General features: G+C 39.2%; 1 long non-coding RNA gene across 5 annotated transcripts in view; it reads right to left on the reverse strand.

Annotated features, from left to right (window-relative positions):
* LOC308187801 overlaps window positions 1–19730 on the reverse strand; it is a 136804-nt gene that overhangs the window by 20401 nt on the left and 96673 nt on the right. For 2 of the 5 annotated variants that reach the window (XR_013944918.1, XR_013944919.1), the window contains exon 7: window positions 12330–12650. The exons of the other annotated variants lie outside the window; for them this stretch is intronic. This is a non-coding gene — a long non-coding RNA (uncharacterized lncRNA). Of the gene's footprint in view, window positions 1–12329; window positions 12651–19730 lie in introns of those variants that run through there. 5 annotated transcript variants of the gene reach the window in all.

Here is a 19730-nt window from a genome sequence, read left to right on the forward strand (position 1 = left end):
ACAGAGAAATGTGGGAGACCAGTGTTCTCCAGGAAAAATATAAACTTTTTTTTTTTAGTAGAAGACATAGGATGCACAAAATACACGAAAATATCAGCAAACTGAGAATAATGGAGACCTTTAAATGAAATTTGTCTTTTATAGCAATGTCCTTTTCAGTCTTTGATTAGCAGAGTAAATCTTTGCCTGAGGCAGAAGAATCTTTACTGCTTGCTTATTGTTTTTTGTCTGCCTCAAGAAAACTATCTACAGTAACATCTGTTAATTTTAGCAGGGAAGCTTTTTCTACTATAATTGTATCCAGGTAGGATGCGTGTTAAATCATTACATAAATTACTGATGTCATGCTGAATGCTCTGAAAGTTTGAGGCTTCATTTAGTGAGAATCTGTGGGAGAGATGTTCCATTTTTTCTAAAATGTTAAGGCATCAAATATCCTTAAAAACAAATACTTCTGAAAGCTTCAGAGTGGTAGATTAGTTTTCTAATACTAATTCAATTCCTGAACTAATAAGTATTGTAATAGATTGATGTATTGTGTATGATTCAAAGAAAATTAGTTTTAAAACATCACTTTGCATTACTTAAAACATTAAAGAAACTGTAACCTGAGCTTTCTGAATTTGATCCATTCAATTATAATTTTCTTGAATAAATTTTTTGTTTGAAATAATTCAGCAGATATTTTTTTGAAACAAATTTAGGGTGTATAAATTATGAGAGCATTTCCTAATGGGCATTCAAACTTTGAACTGCAACGACTGGTTTGCATTAGACATTCACGTTACATTACTTGATTCTGTTATGTGGGTGCATAAATCTAATTCTTGCAGTAAGATTTCTAATATAAGCTATTTACCCATCTATAAGTAAATACATGTTCATCCACATACCATACTTCTCAGTAGATTCTGATGTCTGTATGGAAAATTTCACTCCTACTAATTTTCAACATCCAATTTTTGATTGCACCCACAGTGCAATGATATGATATGATGTATGGTTCCACATGCCAGAACAAACAAAGCAAGTGCTTGGAAACCATTTCTGTTAGAAAGAATTATGGTATTTGTGTATCTCTAGTGGACTAAACCAAATCTTTGGATTAGCTCACTTCTGAAATCAGCAGGTTGAAGTCAAAAACTCATTTCTAAAGCCATTGAAGCTCAGACCCATTTTCAGTTAACATGTGTTGGTCAAATCATACTCCAGAGAGAAATCTAGCCACAGTTACAAAAGGAAACAGTCATTAACATTTACCCTAATAATATGTTTTTATTCTTTTATTAATGTTAGTTAATTTAGAATGAGGCTACAAGGATCCTGAACATCCTTGTGTGAGTCAAAAGCGGCAACTGGATTGCAGGTTCAGCCACAGGCACAGTTTTTTGCTTTTAAAGTATCTCATGGCTGGCACAAGCTGAACCTGCTGCCAAGGGAAAGTGCATATCTGAAAAACAATAAACCCTAAATATGCTTGGTGTTTGACTCTAAATATATTAACTTTTTTTTTTCCATTACAGATTTTTTTTTTTTTTGGCAAAAGTAATTTTTGTTTCCAAATATCAGAGCTTGCAAACTCTGTGCCTACTGGTGGATCAGGATTTGCTCTAAAATAAAATATAAATAAATAAATAAATATTTTTTATATATATATTTTTTATTTTTTAATAAAAATATTTAAAAATGAATACAAATAAAAAGGCGGGTTCTGTTGCCATTGAGGATTTTATGCTCTTAAAAATGATTTAAATGTACTTTAATCAAATGAAGAACAATAATGACCTTATATGAAATTGTACAGTGCTGTCCTGAAACAGAAAATATTTATCTTGAAAGAAATGAGTTTTCTTTCCTATATCAAAAATGTTTGTTTGTTCTTGTCTTTTTCTCATCAGTGGATACCGTTTTTGCTAAAGCTGTGTTGACCAGCTGTTCCCTGCTCAGCTCTTTCTCTTTAAGTTGAACAGAGGGATACATGCAGAAGCCATTGCCATGGACTTGGTCAAGGCAGCCAGATGGGTATACCTGTATAAATAGGCATACTCTGCCCCTTGACCTCTTGGTCATGCCCCATTATGATTCTTGTGTCTTGTGTCATGGAGACCCTGTAGAGAAGATTTTCTATCTGTCTACTGCTGTGTGCTCTTGCAAATCATGATTTATTTTCTTTCCTGCTATTCATATACATACAAAGGAAATCAGGTCTTGGTCTTGTAAATGAAAGCCACCTCATATATACTATGAGATACTAGCACAGCTTGAGTGTTAGAGCCAGTGTTCCACCTATATGCTTCAATGCTTTTATAATTACTTGCAAAATCAAATTTTAGATGGATAATTATAACCACTAATGATGCTTTCGTAAAATAACTAGTGAAAAGACCTGTATTTTTTTAATAATATTAACTATTATTTGTTATTTAACCACCTCAAATTAAAGATCTGTTCTACATCGTTGTAATAAGGAGGGTACACTGTAATCTCTTAACAATAGATGTGATTTAGAATCCTATTGTGATGTAAATAATGCCCAGATCTCTGCCTACACTGGAATGAAATTATCCCAATGGGTAGCATAATTTTTTTCTGGAGGAAACTGCAAGCTTTGCTGAAAATTTCAATCTAATTGTGAGTGACACTTAATTTTTCTTCCTGTATACAAGGTTTACAAGCTCTTTGGTTATCTCCTTGGCATCCAAGAGAACAAAAAAAAAAAAAAAAAAAAAAGTCAGTTTCTGTTCTCCAGAAGGATTTGTCCCTTTTCTTCTTACAGGATTTTTTTTTTAATTACTTTTTTTTAATTCTAATTTAGCATTATCTCATTTTCCGAATATTAAACCATTTTCACAGGGCAAAACCTTCCCTTCCCTTCCCTTCCCTTCCCTTCCCTTCCCTTCCCTTCCCTTCCCTTCCCTTCCCTTCCCTTCCCTTCCCTTCCCTTCCCTTCCCTTCCCTTCCCTTCCCTTCCCTTCCCTTCCCTTCCCTTCCCTTCCCTTCCCTTCCCTTCCCTTCCCTTCCCTTCCCTTCCCTTCCCTTCCCTTCCCTTCCCTTCCCTTCCCTTCCCTTCCCTTCCCTTCCCTTCCCTTCCCTTCCCTTCCCTTCCCTCCCCTCCCCTCCCCTCCCCTCCCCTCCCCTCCCCTCCCCTCCCCTCCCCTCCCCTCCCCTCCCCTCCCCTCCCCTCCCCTCCCCTCCCCTCCCCTCCCCTCCCCTCCCCTCCCCTCCCCTTCCCTCCCCTCCCCTCCCCTCCCCTCCCCTCCCCTCCCCTCCCCTCCCCTCCCCTCCCCTCCCCTCCCCTCCCCTCCCCTCCCCTCCCCTCCCCTCCCCTCCCCTCCCCTCCCCTCCCCTCCCCTTCCCTTCCCTTCCCTTCCCTTCCCTTCCCTTCCCTTCCCTTCCCTTCCCTTCCCTTCCCTTCCCTTCCCTTCCCTTCCCTTCCCTTCCCTTCCCTTCCCTTCCCTTCCCTTCCCTTCCCTTCCCTTCCCTTCCCTTCCCTTCCCTTCCCTTCCCTTCTTTCTATGGTAATGATGCTCCATAGGCATGATGGAGAATTTTTTTGAAGAACATTAAACCTCAAATGTTTACAATAAATGTTCATTGTAACTTCTGATAATTAATTTCTCTCAGAGAAACATTTCAACAAACTGTAATTCTCTCAAGAAAAGAATATCCATGTTTTAGTGGCTGCGAGCATACTGACTGGGATAATGAACTATTCCCTATCTTTCTAGCATCTTACACTTCAGAAAGCAATATACTTTTCTCTCTCTGCACATGCTTACTTTAAAAAGTACACATTTGGATGTGAGGGAATTAACATGTCTTCTTTCATACTTTCCTATCCCTAGTTGCACTGCTGCCTTCCTTTTACATGGGTGCTCAAGGCTTTATATATTCAAAAAAAGTGGTTTGGTTTAGAAAGCATGGAAGCAATAGAGTGATAGTGGGAGCTTGAATTAGAAACAGTGTAGAAAACAGTGTAGATGAACAATGAGGGTGAGCAGATACACAGATCTGACTAAATTAAGTTTAGAAGAGTCTTGGGCCTCCTCCATCTCCTATGTTTCTAAATCTATGTAGTAGGGAGCATAATAGAACTTGCACACGTCCCAAGCAATAAATTACCATGACATGCAGAAAACACACAGAGAGATAGTACAGGAACAGTGGCAAAAATGTTGTCCATTTGGTATAATTGAGATAATAGTAACTACAGAACAAGGCATAACGGAACAGGAAACAGCTTTGTTAAGTCAGGATACAAATCTGAGAAACTTAAAAGCCAAAAATCTTGCTTATGCAGTAACACAAACAAAATCTCTGTAACTATTGTATTGGGTTTACGTGTCAAGGTTTTGGTAGCCAGGGGCTGCAGAGGTGTCCTCTGTGAGCAGAGTCCAGAAGTTGCCCCATGTTATGTAGGGGACAGTTTCAGGCAGCTCCAAAGGGCCCCACCGCTGGCCAGAGCAGAGCCAAAAATCAATGTTGTTTGTGCCTATTTAAGAAAGAGTGTGGTTGCATGTAAATAAATAGAACTGCTGGGCCACAGCAGCTGGGAGAGTGAGGAGTGAGAAACAACTCAGCAGTGGTCCAGGCCCGTGATGGAGCAGGCTGTCACCCTGAAGCCCATGGGTCCCACTGCGGAGCAAATCCCCAAGCTGCGGCCCATGGAGAGCCCCCACAGGAGCAGGCCCCGGGCCGGAGCTGCAGCCCGTGGAGAGGAGCCCACGCAGGAGCAGGGGGTCTGGGGGGAGCTGCTGCCCACTGGGGACCCATGCTGGAGCAGTCTGCTCCTGACAGATGGACCCCATGGTACGGAGCCATGTGGGAGCTGTTCCTGAAGAGCTGCTGCCTGTGGGCAGCCCCCGCAAGATCAGTTCGGGAAGGACGGCATCCCGTGGGAGGGACCCCATATGGAGCAGGGGCAGAGAGTGACTGTGAAGGAGCAGTGGAGACGGAGTGTTAGGGACTGACCACAACCCCCATTCCCTGTTCCCCTTCGCTGCTCAGGAGGAGGACATAAAAGATGGCAGGAGGGTGTTTTTAGTTTGCTTTTAGTTTCTCACTGCTCTAGCTTGTTAGTAACAGGTAATAAATTATATTAATATCACTATGCTAAATCTATTTTGCCTGTGATTATAATTGTTGAGTGAGCTCCCTGTCCTTATCTCAACCCCTTGAGCCCTTTCTATAGTATCTTCTTCTTTCCCTTTGAGGATGGGAATTGAGAGAGTGGTGTCGTGGAGTTCAGCTGCTGTTGTGGTTTAACCCGGCTGGCAGCTAAACACCACACAGCCGTTCGCTCACCCTCCCCCCTCCCTCTCTGGGATGGGGGAGAGAAACGGGAAAGTGAAGCCGGTGAGTTGAGATAAAGACACTTTATTAAGACAGGAATATAATAATAACAATAATAATAATAATAGTGATAATGATAATAGTATTAATAATAATAATGTGTAAGAAAACAAGTGATGCACAATGCAATTGCTCACCACCCGCTGACCGATGCCCAGCCTATCCCCGAGCAGCCGGCCCCCCACCCCGGCCAGCCACCCCTATATATTGTTTAGCATGACGTCAGATGGTATGGAATACCCCTTTGGCCAGTTTGGGTCAGCTGTCCTGGGTCTGTCCCCTCCCAGCTCCTGCTGCACCCCCAGCCTGCTCGCTGGCAGGACAGAGCGAGAAGCCGAAAAGTCCTTGGCCTGGTGTAAACACTGCTCTGCAACAATTAAAACATCAGCATGTTATCAGCGCTCTTCTCATCCTAATCCAAAACATAGCACCCTACCAGCTACTAGGAGGGAAAATTAATTCTGTCCTAACTGGAACCAGGACAAGCTGCCCAGCTGGGTAAAACCACCACATCTACAATACACAAAATTAAGGTATTTGTCACCCAGCATGGACTAGCATTCTCCTCTATGGGAACAGGGCGCAAGAGTGGATGGAATCAAGCTCATCATCTGTTCTTTGTTAAGAAAAAACATCAGCATTCTCCAGACACCAAATAGATGTAGCTTCCTCTTGAACATTGGCTTGTTCCCTGCAAACTACTCCAAACCTGTAATGAGTTATAAGTCTTTGCATTTGATTATTATATTATCAGCAGATTGCATGCAATGGGATGTAACGTGGTGACAGGTAGGTATCACCTTTGATACAGCCCAATGTTTTCAGAGTTAAACGAGGCATACTTGATCTTCTGAAGGATTTACATACCTCTATTATTATGGTGACTGTAACAGTATTTGGAAGGTGAGAGTATATACTTCAGTAAGGTTAGTCATCAAGGATCTTTTCAGTTGCAAAGAGAGTAACAAGTAAAGAGGTAAGTGGTAAACATGAGACAAAACAACTGATAAGGGAGACAATGGCAAGACCAAAAGTCTCCAGATACTGGTAGGTCCTTAAGAAACTCCAGGCTTTGGAGAGGGTCAGGCTGTTCCTTTTAACTGGTAAGAAGGGGGAAACAAGAGAAACATAATGGTTTAGGATATTTCAAAGGGGCCTGTGGAACTGTGTAAAGTTTATGAAGGGATGTTTATTGGAAGGGAGAGGAGGGAGAAACAAAGAAGGAATAGACAGAAGTATAAAAGGGTCTGGTCACATGTAAAACTGGTCTTGGTCAGTGTGCTTGTCTGACTGAGCTCTGCATCTGATCACTGCAGTCTGTTCTGTCTTCTTATTAAGCCTTTATTAACGTTATCTCTCAGTATAATCCCACTCACCAGCCTGTGTGTGTGTGTGCGCTGAAAAGACTTGTTGCCAGCTCCTGGGGGGACCAGCTTGAGGCATCTGGGTGCCAGCTTCTGGAGCCAGACCGAAGCTGTAGGTGCCCCCAGCCTGTGGAGCCAGCTACTGGAGTGAGTGGGATCCTAGCATCAGCTTACTGGAGAGAGTGGGGTCTTCTACTACCAGCCACTGGTGCAGAAACAATGTGTGTTCCCAAACCAGCTACTGGGGGGACTGAGGTGAGTGAGGTGTGTGGGGGGGGACACGGGTCATAGAGCCTGTGTGCCCAGTGCTGGCTGCTGGGGGCAGTTTCTCTCTGCCCCAAACCAGATGTGCACAGGGTATATGTGTGCTGCTGGAGCAGCTGGCAGGAAGGGGACACATAGGGCAGGTGAAAGGGGCTGGTATGAGGACAGGGGTGCTGGGTGGGCAGAGGGGCCCTACCTCAGGGCAACCATGAGTGTATGTGTGCAGTGGGCCTGGAGGGGTGTGTGTGTGCCTGCACCAGGGAGCTGCTGCCCATGCCAGCCCAAGGGGAGGAGGGGGCTGGGAAGTCTGTTCCTGTGCTTTATGTGAGTGCTGGGTGCAGATGCTGTTGAAGACAGCACCTGGTTTGTGGCAGTCTTGGCAATGTCCTATGTGACTGTGTGTCTACGTGTCTCTGGGATACATGCTCAGTTTTGGTATCGGTTGAACCTGCAAAGCGGAAAGTGGGAGATGCATACCTCAGCCTGGGCAGAGATCCTGGGTCTTCAAGTAGGCTCTAGCAGCCAGGCATAGCGAATCCCTAGGCTTGGTTGCTGTTAAGGGCCGTGAACATTCCATAAAACTAACAACCTGTTAAGTTACTCCAATTCATCCACCAACATTCAATATAACAGTAATTAGACCTGTGAATGGAGATTGAGCATATGCATCATTTTTCATAGCTGTTAATTATAGCACATTTCAACAAAGCAAAGTGCAAATCCCTGCACCTGGGTAGGAATAAACCCATACAACAGTACAGGCTTGGTATCAACAAGTTAGAAAACAGCTTTGTAGCAAAGGTTCTGGGAGTCCTGCTGGACGTCAAAGTGAACATAAGTCAGCATTGCTCCTCACAACAAAGAAGGCCAACAGCCTCTTGGGCTGCATTAGGAGTGTTTCCAGTAGGTCAGAGGAGGTGACCCTTCCCCATAGCACTGATGAGGCCACACCTGTAGTATTGTGTCCAGCTGTGGGCTCCACAGTTCAAGAAAGACATGGAGCTGCTGGAGAGAGTCTAATGAAGGGCCATAAAGACAATTAATGGCCTGGAGCATCCCACATATGACAGGCTGGGACTGTTTAGCCTGCAGAAGCAAAGGCTCAGGGGACAGAAATCTCATCAATGGGTGTAAACACTGGGGGGGGAGCGGGGGCAGGGAGGAGTAAAGAAGACAGTCATGCTCATCTCAGTGATATCCAGTGAGCTGACAAGATATAAGAAGAAAATTTTTGCTCTGAGAGTTGTTGAATACTGACACAGGTTGCCACCATCCTTGGAGATATTCAGCACACAACTGAATACAGTCATGAGCAGCCTGTGTTTAACAGAAGTGCTGGGCTCGATGATACCTGGTGGTCTCTTCCAGCCTCAACAATTCCATAATTTTGTGAATCTGTGATTTCCTGTACCATGCACTGTGGCTATTGTTAACTCTGCAGAACAGGGCAAAAGTTGAATTGCAATGGTAGCCAGTAGGTTAATTTCTGCATTTTTCAAATGATAATTTGAACTTTTCATTTCCTGGTCTGTTCAAGTTTGAACGCAGCTGGACTAAAAGTTCTGGCAGGGTGTGAGACACCACCCAGAAACCTCCAGGTCCTTCCACTTTTAGAATACCCATTTTTCCTGGATCATGCTGTGTAGTGTATTGTAAGTATTACTGAAAATATATCACAACATTTTTATTCTAAAAGCAATCTTTAGTTTATTTAATGGTAAAGATGTGGCAGAAAGTGTGTTTAAAATGACCTTTAAAACATACAGAAAAGTAAACTGTGTAAATGGTTTGGTGTTTTCTTGGCTGGCTAATTAGTTTCATCTAAATTTAACTGAAAATTAATTCAATTAAATTTAACTTAAAATTAATTAATCCCAATTTAACTTAAAAATTTATACTTTAGATCACCTATGTCATTCACAGAAAAAAGACATATACCCTTCATTAATAGCATTTGAGACTTCAAAATAACAACTGCTGACCAGAAATGAAATTATGCAATAAATGTTGCACAGAGAACAACTGTGCTATAAATATTGTAATAGATTATGAAAGGAAGTAATTTAAATGTGCAGTTGATTTACAGGCAGAAATATGCCTTCACATTGGCAGAATTTCTGACACTTCGATGTTTTTTGGCAGACCTTCAACTTTTCATTACACAGAGGAAGGAAGAGCTATCTTTTCAGTTATGTGTTGTTAATACATTTATATATTGAAGGCTAAGACCCTGTTTGCACTACTCTAGCAACACAGTATTCATCAAAATTGCTTTAAGTAGGCAGCTAAGTGTTCCCTCTGAAGGGGAAGATCTTTATAGGCCAACTTAACTTTAAAACGTTGGCCTAAAGCTGTTTTACATATAGTTTCTCCTTTCTTTATGAAAAATTTACTAGATATTTTGTGATACATTGCATTACTATATACATCCCTGGTCACAGGAGGCATCAAAGAGGTGACCACCACATATCTTACTCAGGAAGTCGTTAGTAAGCAAAGTAACCTCCAGGGAACCCTAATTATTCAATGCAAGTTTGAACAACCTTCAGACTTCACTGAATTATAGAGGAACCCTTAAATATATCAGTGAATGAGTTAGCAAAAAAGAAACTTGGAATTAATTTGTTTGTTTGTTTTCCTCAGTTGTGCTTTGCAAAGAGTCGTCAGATCAGAAAGCTACTTTTTAAAAAAGATTAACTAGCTGCAGCTCTGCAGCAATTCCCTACGTTGCTCTTCAGACCACTTACATATGTGTATACATATCTTCAGGTTTTATTCCAGCCGTTCATTTCTTTTTAGCTTTATTTTTCAGCTGTTTCTTGGAGAGATTTGACAAAATGTAGCTTAAGAGAGTAGTTAATTTTAAAATTAACCTCCTTTGTCTATTTAATAAGCTCTTCAGTATCCCATGGCTAGTTCAGGTTTTTACTGCAAGACTCCAGGCTGCAGGTTAAGTGACTTGCCCAAAATCTTAGAACTAGTCAATACTAAAAACATGATTTGCTTATCAGTAGTGCCATTCCACTGTAAGATAATCATATGTTGTAAATTGATGACAGAATAAATTCAAAACTAAAAATACACTTACGTGCTTATAAGCAGATCATACAAGTAGAGATTTCAATACAGCAGTTGTACTACATAATTGATGAGAATGAAATGAACAATATATAATTACCAAAAATTTATAAATTTCTAAAATGCTTTTATTGAAAAAAATTGTTTGTACAAAAGCATTTTTGCCTCAGGGAAAAAGACAAATATAAACATATTACCACTTCAAATGAAAAATTATCTATTTTTCTATTTCACATCAAATGATTGATTTAGAAAAATAAGATAATCATCTTAAACTTACCTGAATCTAGCCAGAATATTCACAGTTTTTGTCCAACTAGCTTAAGTGCTCTGAAATTTTTGGTATTTATACTTCTTCCCTACATTTTGAAAGCAGAAAATTTTCATGGTTGATGAAAACTGTTTTATGGCCAAGTTTACTATTTGCAAATGCATTAGGATGGACTAAGCTTTAGAAGACCATTTCTGAGTTACAAGAAGAAAATAGGAAACAGAATGTGATGTTTTTATTTTATTTTAGTTTTCCTAAAAATCTGACATCCCTGGTGTGTCTCTGTTGTTTCAAAGGACAAGCACTTTGAAAATTTATCACAAACAAAATGTAAGAATTTAGAGCCCTTTTGAAGTGGTATGTGGGCAAATCATGAGAAAGAACCACAAGTTCATATACATGTTCATAGCCTGCCACAAAAACAAGCTTCTCTTGGTAAAATGTTAAACTTTTTTTTTTTGTCTGCATAAAATGTTTAACTAGGGAAAAACAGCAAAAAAGAAAAAGTAATACTTTCTCCATAAACCAAAAACATCTTTTGTTTTGCTTTTGCTTTCATTTTCATTTTTCCAATCAGGTTTTATAAAGAAAGAAAATATTGAATTTGCAACAATGTGAATAATTTGTTTTATTAAATTAGAGAAAGACTGAATACCACCTGTGTGATTCTGTAATTACACCTGAAACAGCAGGGAAATCTGCTACTACTCATTGAACCTTGTTTCTGAGGAGAGCTGAATAGATCATTCATTCTATGATCCAGGAGAGTCATTTCAAATCTGTGTACCACATGTAAAATTAGTTCTGACCTTGTGCCTCAAGCATGTCCTTCAGATATGGATCATTAAATTCAATCCTTAATGCTCCAGGGAAAAGAGTTTAAAAATTGAGTTTTCCTTATATTGCATTCTATGATCTCTAACTAAAACTATATATTTGCTTTGATTTTCCAAGTGGAACCATCACTTATATTTATTCTTCAGCAGTATGAATACTAATCAATCCATGGTGATCAATCCATGATGATCAATACAAGCTTCAGAAAAAGGATGGATTTCTATAGGTAGGGAAATTACCCACCTCCCCAGCTTCAGTTGTGAGAAGCTGGGGTTGTGTTTGATGCTAATTGTCTTGGCTCTGATCACTGCAGAGAAACAAGTACTGCCAAGAAATGAATCTGTCAAGAGTGAGGCTCTTACCACTCAGGTACCTATAACGCTCAGAATAAACAGCTGTCTGAAGGGGCCCATCTCTCCTTGTTAACTATGAAAAGCAGTTAGGTTTGAGCAAGATATCTAATTTTCAGGCACCTAAATTTATGTGAATCTTACCAAAGAGACTTTAAGTAGGTACACCTACTCAGGGAGATGTAATCCTCGATAATTTAGTATAACATAAAAACTAAAGTAAAGTATTATCCAGACAAATCTTTAAAAAGCTGCTGTTATGACCAGTGATTTATGGGGGGAAAAAAAAAAAAAGTCCAGAATTAAAAAGAATAAAATCAATAAATAAAAGCAGTAAATTTGTCTGCTTCTAGCTTGCCCTCTGCTTCATAGTCCTGGTAGAGTTTCTGCAGCTGTACGTTCACCAGGCTAATGTGTTTGGGTTCCTCCATCCCAAGCCAAGACATTTTAACTTTTTTTTTTTTCCCTGTGAACAAACTGCAATGCTGGCTATTTAGCTTGACATCCTTGTCATATCTTCCCAGACAAACACACTTTACAGTCTGTCAGAAGCACCTACAACCAGTTGCTCTATAGTTCAAGCCTACATGTTCTGGAATTCCAATAACAATTCTCATCCTCCCCCACTCATACACACAAGTAGACACACGCACATAAACAAGCTGGAAAAAGAATTTAAAATTCCAACCCCCGAACATCGCATTTTCAGCAGTAACGAGATAACTACCTTTTAGTGTTGCACACTTACTGCACACAAGTTTGATGGAGCCACTGTAATATACTTAGCGATAGGCTATGGACAGCCCCTAATGATAGAGAAACACAAAGTCACATCTCCCTCTGTGTCCAGAAAATGGGAGACTGCGACATTGATAATATGCTGTGATAGTCTAAACTGAGAATCTCTGTAGTAAATTGCATATTCAGTTGTCTTACATAGACTGATCTTTTTACCAGCACAAACTCTGACCCTCCATGGACTTGGAGCAAAGGGTAAATACCGTCTGTTTATTTTCTGAAGGAGGTAGAAGGTCTACATTGGCTTCTTCTTGTTGATTCGTCTGTGTTAACCTAACTGGATGCTAAGCTGTAATATCTCCCTTTCTCTTTCTCTTCTTCTTCAGGGGAGAGGGGCTTCATTGTTTCACCGGGAAAGAAACAGAATTTATATGTTTGCTTTTTTTTTTCCCTTCAATAAGTAATTTCTAATTATTATTATTATTGTTATAAATCTATCAAATAAATTCATATTTGGTGGATTATTATTACCACAGACAACTGAAGAATACAGGTAACATCTGAAAAATGAGAGGGTCCATTTTAACAAGTAGCATATGAAATTTAAAAATTAAAAGAAAAAATACAGTACTTGGCTTTGCTTCAGTAGTACTGGAAGAATCATTTTATCATGTTTCTACCCTCCCCATGAGAGTACGTTGATTTATTTTATCATAAATCAAGACTCCCGCTGGCCTATGAATGAAGGATTTGTAAGGTTTTGGCCTTTAAAAGTGGTTAGGATCAAGGAGAGAACATGAAAGCTTGCTGTAAGGGAGGTAGAGAATCATGTTGGCCAATAAACACACAGAGCAAAATTAACAACTAGTACAAGAGAGTAAAATCAAGTAAAATGATGTTCATCTATGACGGCACTTCATCTTACTCTTCAACATAGAATTGAAAGGGAAAGCCCAGCTCATCCACTTCCATGACACAGTATCAAAGATAACAGCATCATATGGTCTCTTGTATTTAGCAAGGTGTCTCCAACTTATGAGTGAGCAAAAGTGTTTATCCTGAAATTCTAAAATCTTCAGCCCATAAACTGCTGTTTATATGAATGCAGTAAGCTTAAGAGAGGACCCAACAACATTTAAATATGAGGGAACAGTGTATTACAAAGCATGAATAAAATAATATGACAAAGAAATTAATAATGCATTTAAAATTGATGCTTCTATCCATTTTCTAAAAAGAAAAAAAAAAAAGAGCCTTTTCAAAAGCACATAGGTTAAGCTTTACTATCATATGTCATTCCTTAGCCCTTAATTATTATTGTTCGTTTTGTAATTATATCTTTTTGCTTGGTTCTTAGATCCTAGATAGATACTAATGCAGAACATAAGATTGAATTCCTCTGTTGCACAAACAGACCATCAGACATAAATTAGGTAATTCTCACCACAGATAATTTGCAAACTAAACAAAAATGACTAAGACTGATTTTCCCCTTGTGTCTTCCAGGTTTGCCACAGCTTTGATGGAAACATAGCACTCACATTCCTCCTATCCATTTTGATTTTCAAAATGTTTTAAGGAAAATGTTTTTCTTCAATGTCACAAGTACAAAAAGATGTTTGTTTTCTCAACAATTACAGTCCTTAAAGAATAATAATAGAAAATATGTGTTTGTTAGTGCCAGTGGGTTGTGTTTCATTAGTTTGCTTTTGTTTACTTCAAGGTCTCATTCAATAAATACAGAAAGGCCCAGAATTTAGAGCTGGTTGGCAATTTTCGGATGAAAATGTTGACTTGGCCAAACAACAGCAAAAATGTCAAATATGTTCTTAGGATTTCATGAAGGTATTTTCACTTCATATAATAAGATAGAGCGACTTCTATTGGAGAACCCAGTAAAAACAATTATGAAAAACTGTGTACCATAAAGAGGAATTTAAACTAGAACAGAAAGAGAGAAGGACAGATCAGGAAAAGAAAGATCAGGGAAGATAAGTCTTACCATATTGAAGGAGACTAAAATGAGCAGGATTGTTTATTCTAGCAAAACAAACGCTGAGTGTGGGTAAAATTACCCTCCATATATAAGTAAAAGGTAAAACAAAGATGAAGAAGAGATGAAAGAGAATTCTGGCACAGTGAGCAAGTAAATATGATCACAGATAAAATTACTTTGGAAATTAGAAGGTCTCAAACCATCTCTAACCATCTAATTGATATTAGCCTCTATGATCCAGAACATTCCTTCATGACAATGGAAGAATTTCAATTTCTACTTCATTTTCTTGGGAACAGATTTCCCAGCTCCAAATGGAGAGTGAGAAAGCCTTCACTAGAAAATCCATTATGGCAAAATTCAGCATTTTCTTAGAAATGTGGGAATGCTAATTCAAGTTGCTATTTTGTCATTCTCTAACATTTTTGATGAGTGTCTTAACTACTACACTATCATCTCAATATATACTTATTCTCAAGTGGAGAGATCTATACCGTGACACAAGAATGTTGTGTAGTGTCCGTGAACCTAGTCCCTTAATTATCCATTGAAAGACCTTGACAAGGGGCATCCCTTGACTCCTTCACTGACATTTAGATCATGACCCTGTCATTATTTCAAACTAGTGTAACTGTTCATCATAAAGTAAAACCTTATAATATAATCTGTAGTGAAAGTTAATTGAACTACTTTCAGGCTCAGGTACCATCAATTAGATGTTTCAACTTTTGCAATTTAATAATTACATATAATCATAAAACTATCATAGAATGATTTGGGTTGAAAGGGACATTAAAGATCATTTAGCTCCTACCCTCCTAGCACGGGTCGGGACACCTTCCACTAGACCAGATTGCTAAAAGCCCCATCCAGCCTGGCCTTGAACACCTCCAGGAATGGGACATCCACAACTTCCCTCGGCAACCAGTTAGAGCACCTCACCACCATCTAAATAATTAATGTCTTCTTAATATCTAATCTCAATCTACGTTATTTTAGTTGGTTATGTGGTTGAAGAGTGTCAGTCCCTGGTTCCTCCTCTCCAGGTGACTGCCCAAAACCAAGAGAACTCACCAGAGCTTCTTATGCAACAGACAAGAAAGGGGAAAAGAGGGTCTCTGAAGTGGGGAGCAGCACTTTTTACCCACCTTGCTGGTGCTGGCCAATATACAGAAAAGACAGTGGTATTCATGAGGCCAAAAAAAAAGGATTAGATAAGAAGAAACATAACTATGATGTTGTAATGTAGTACCTAGAGCTCTGAAATATGTCAGGAAGCCTAGGTTTCCAGTGCCTGCCCCTAAAACTTAATTTTACTTCATAGAAGATGTATATGGTTATGAAGAAGGTTATGAAGAAGGCACTAGTCTGTCCTATATGAGGTGAGTGAACTAATCACAAGGTGCTTCTAATCTCCCCTAGGCACCAGATCAAAGGAGAAAAAAAAAATTAAACTAGAAGCAGAATGGCACAGATATGTCTTAATTATGCATCAGATATTACACTGAGGAAATACTTCAGTTAGGCACATTTAGGTTCCTACTGTCATTTAGATCATTCTCACGTACCTTAGACATCCAAATGGGGCTGATTCTCAAGGTACAGGACCACTGGAAGACCTAGGTCTTCCTGGCAAGTAGGTGAAGGCCAAGCAGAATGTGATTAGATTCTTCAAACTGCATTAAAAATGCTATGAAGGCAACTGAACCAACCCTTGGGTCTTTAATTCTGAGAAATTTATTTGCCTTCAATATGATGCAGTCTAAGAAAATGGCAGACAGGTGAAAAACCTTGTTTGTTGCTCCCAGTCGTGAGATAGGAATCCTGATAGGTGCACCATCTCATTCCCTGGAACAGCTGATGAAGAGACTGGGGACAGAATGAGATTGAAGAAGTGGGAACTGAGATAATCTGGTGGGTTTGGAGGGCTTAAAGAGAGAGAGGGAACTGGGAATGAACTAGAGGGAACAGACTTTGCTTGTTCAGAAAAATAACATACACAAAGAGGATTTTTTTTTTCTTCAAGGAGGCCAAAATCACCACAAAAATTTGCGAAGACAGACAGCACCAGATCTGATGTTGATAGCAGCAGCACAGCTGCTCCCACTCACATCCATCTGATAACACTGCACTAGAAGGTACCAATGAGACAGCTGTTTTCTGTTTGGCCACTTGTTCTTTTTCCTTGTCTTTTTAATCTCATAATACCTGTATTTATTCTCAGGATGATTTTGTGTCCAAATTGTGATGTATGACATTTTATCTTCATGGACACTTCTGCCTTTTCTAGAGACAGAAGGAATGTTGCTGGAGGCTCTAGAAGAAGCTTTGGGAAGAATTTACTTAGAGTTTACCAGCAGCTGAAACACAGAACATATGCAGCTCTTGGAATGACAGACCAAAAAAAAGAAAAAAAAAAAGTGTCTGAAAAGCACACTGGTATCTGTCAGTGCATGCATGCCATTTCACAAAGCACACTTCTCTAGATACTCTGCTTTCCACTAAAAGCTTTGTAGCTTTGTGCATATTTTCACTCCTGTTTACAAAAAAAAAAAAAAAAAAGGTTATTTTCTTGAATAATGACTATAGATTTATATTTTCTTCCTAATCTAATGGGAGTAAGTAGCAAATATTACTCATCAATGTAGGACGGAACAAGAAATGTAAATCTTAGGGGCACTTGATAGTTTGTATCCCACTTAATGGAAGATTGGTGAGTTACAGACAGGAGCAGCTCTTAGGGAATTAGGGTCTTGTCACATCAGTGACATTTCATTTTTCACTGTTTTTAAAAGACAAAATATCAGAAGTGCAAGCATTTCCAACCAGTCGATGTTATAAGACTTAGCAAACAACATTTTGCTGTCTTCTACATCCCCATTTTGAACTACATTAAAATTCCTTATCTTTTACAGCTCTGAATAACTCTATTTACATATTGATTTCAATTATATTTTTTGTACTTTCCTGGCTGTACCTTGCCCTTCTCTCCTGAGTTGTAAGTACTCCTTAGCTATTCTGTTTCCTTCTTCTCCTATTATCTCTGCATAATCTTACTTTCAGTCTGCCTGCCCTACTTACAAGTTTCTCCACTTTTTTAAATGTCAAGCAGCTTCTATTCCACATTCAAATACCTCCATTATACATACATTAGGTGTATGAATGTTTTTTTGCAGCAGAAGAGCTCCAAGTACTATCAACTATCTATTACCTGTGAGCAGTGCATCCATTTTGTAGAAAAAGTGTGCTATGGCGGCAGTCTCCCAGGCTGGCTCCATGCAGAACAGTACCTGAACAAGGATGCATTGCTTCCAAGGTTAGTTCAGTACATGTTTGCCTGGTTTTGGACACTGAGCTAAAAAGTCCTGCCAGACTTGAGCTGGCTCCCCACAGAGTCATTCTCACTTGTCTTTAGCACACTCTCAAACACACACTGCAGTACATATATCATCCAAGGTCTCTCATCCCCCCATCCCAGTACCCTGGATAATGAGTATGACAGCATGGTGTTTTGATCTTCTACCCATATCTACCCATATCTTATCTATAAAGGAAGGTATGCATAATATATGTGGTATATGTTCAACTAAATTTGCATTGAGATGGAAACGGACCAAATAATCTTGTAGGTATTTTCCATTGCAGCAGACCAACGTGTCTAACTGAAAAGGGGGGAAAGTGTTATATACTTTGAGAAAATTCACATTTTCCTTATGCAAAATCAAAAGGCACATTTAAAATCAAAGTTTTCTGGTAATTTTTGTATTTTGCTATCAAGACACAAAGTAGATATTCTAATTGCAAGGAGTGAATGTCTTCCCAAATATGCTGCTATGTGTGTATCTCTCAGGTGTAGTTTATGTTACTTTTCTTATGGAAATATATTATTCTTTGAAACATGCCAGCATGAAATATAACTGGGTTTTAGTTCAGAGATTAGGATCCGTTAACTCCTGAAGATCCAAAAAATCATCACGACAGATTTATAACACAGAAACTCTGATGAAAATTTATTGAATGTACTTAGACTTTGAATTACCTGCTAGTTAATTAGAAATGGCTGCAAAGCTGGCCACTGTAAAAGACTTCTCAGTAAATTGTTTTCAAACCCTAAGGCAGGTTGTAGTCATTATGTTTCCTTTACACTGTACACAAGATGGTCTTTGTTTTGTAGCCTGTATGTTACATGTGTCCTTTCACATTTCCCTAATGTTCCTACTTATTTAATTATTTATTTTTAATACAGTGCAATTCTATTTTTGGGCCATGTGGACATTTTTAGAATGGCTACTAGACAGAGAGAGAAGAGAGAAAGAAATGCGAGAGAAAGAAATAAGGGGGGAGAGGAAAAAAAAAGAGGAGGAGGGACAGGGAGAGTGAGAATAGTGGGGAGAGAGAGAAAGGATAAAAGAAGAGAGGAAAGGAAGGAAGGAAGGAAGGAGGGAGGGAGGGAGGGAGGGAGGAAAAAATCTACAAATCTGTGGAACAAAAGACTGTATCACAAAGGAAATCAGTATACAGAAGATTAAAAATGTAGCTGTATATATGATTCTGCTAACTTTCCTGAAACTGATTCTTTTCAAACTTCAGTAAGTATTTAAGCTTTTGTGAGACTAATTTGTGTGCAAAAGGAGTGTGCAAAGTGTCCAGTGAGTTCTTTTTTAAAATAAATCCTTTCTGGCATGTAAAATGATGATCCACTGTGCAGTGAAATCCTCTCATCTGCAGCTGTCTTTCAGTGAGATCCAGACATGAAGAAGATGAGAATCTGACTTTGGATATGAATACAACATCCTTTTTTTTTTTTTTTTTTCCAGTTAACACCATATATATAGACCAATACAAAATACAGTCTTTATTCTTTTGGTGAATTCTTTTTTCCCATGACACTTTTTTTCTAAACTTATCCCACTCTGCCTTAGGCTTGCTTAGTAAATCCTCACTTGCAGTCACATTCATTCACACCTGAATGACAACTAAACACACAGTCATACCTATCCAGATCCAACCCTCACTTGAACCAGAAGCACCCACAATTGCTTCATTCCATGTTCTACCACTGAAATTCATTCAAAGTGAAGTTCAGCTCTGATCAGTTTTAAATTAGGATTCAAGCCTTACTCCAGAGAGATGTGGTGGTTTTACTGTGCTAGGCAGCTGAACTCCACCACAACTACTCTCTCACTCCCCCTCCTTAGAAGAGGAGGGGAAGAAGTAAAGGAAGGAACAACTCACGGGTTGAGAAAAAGATAATTTGATTAAAGGGAAAAATAATTGTTAAGGAAAGATTATTATTAATTAAACAATTTAAAGGGAAAAAAAAAGGAAAGGGGAAAAGGGAGGGGGAAAGGGAAAAACCAAAACAAAACAAGTAAAGGCTGTGTGGAAGTGCAGAGGAAAGAAATTACACTCTACTTCCCACAAATGAGCGATGCTTGACCACATCCTTGAAGCAGGGCCTCAACGCATGTAGCCATTGT

Source organism: Anser brachyrhynchus (assembly GCF_964034855.1).
Source record: "Anser brachyrhynchus genome assembly, chromosome: 1".
NCBI classification, from domain to species: Eukaryota; Metazoa; Chordata; class Aves; order Anseriformes; family Anatidae; genus Anser; species Anser brachyrhynchus.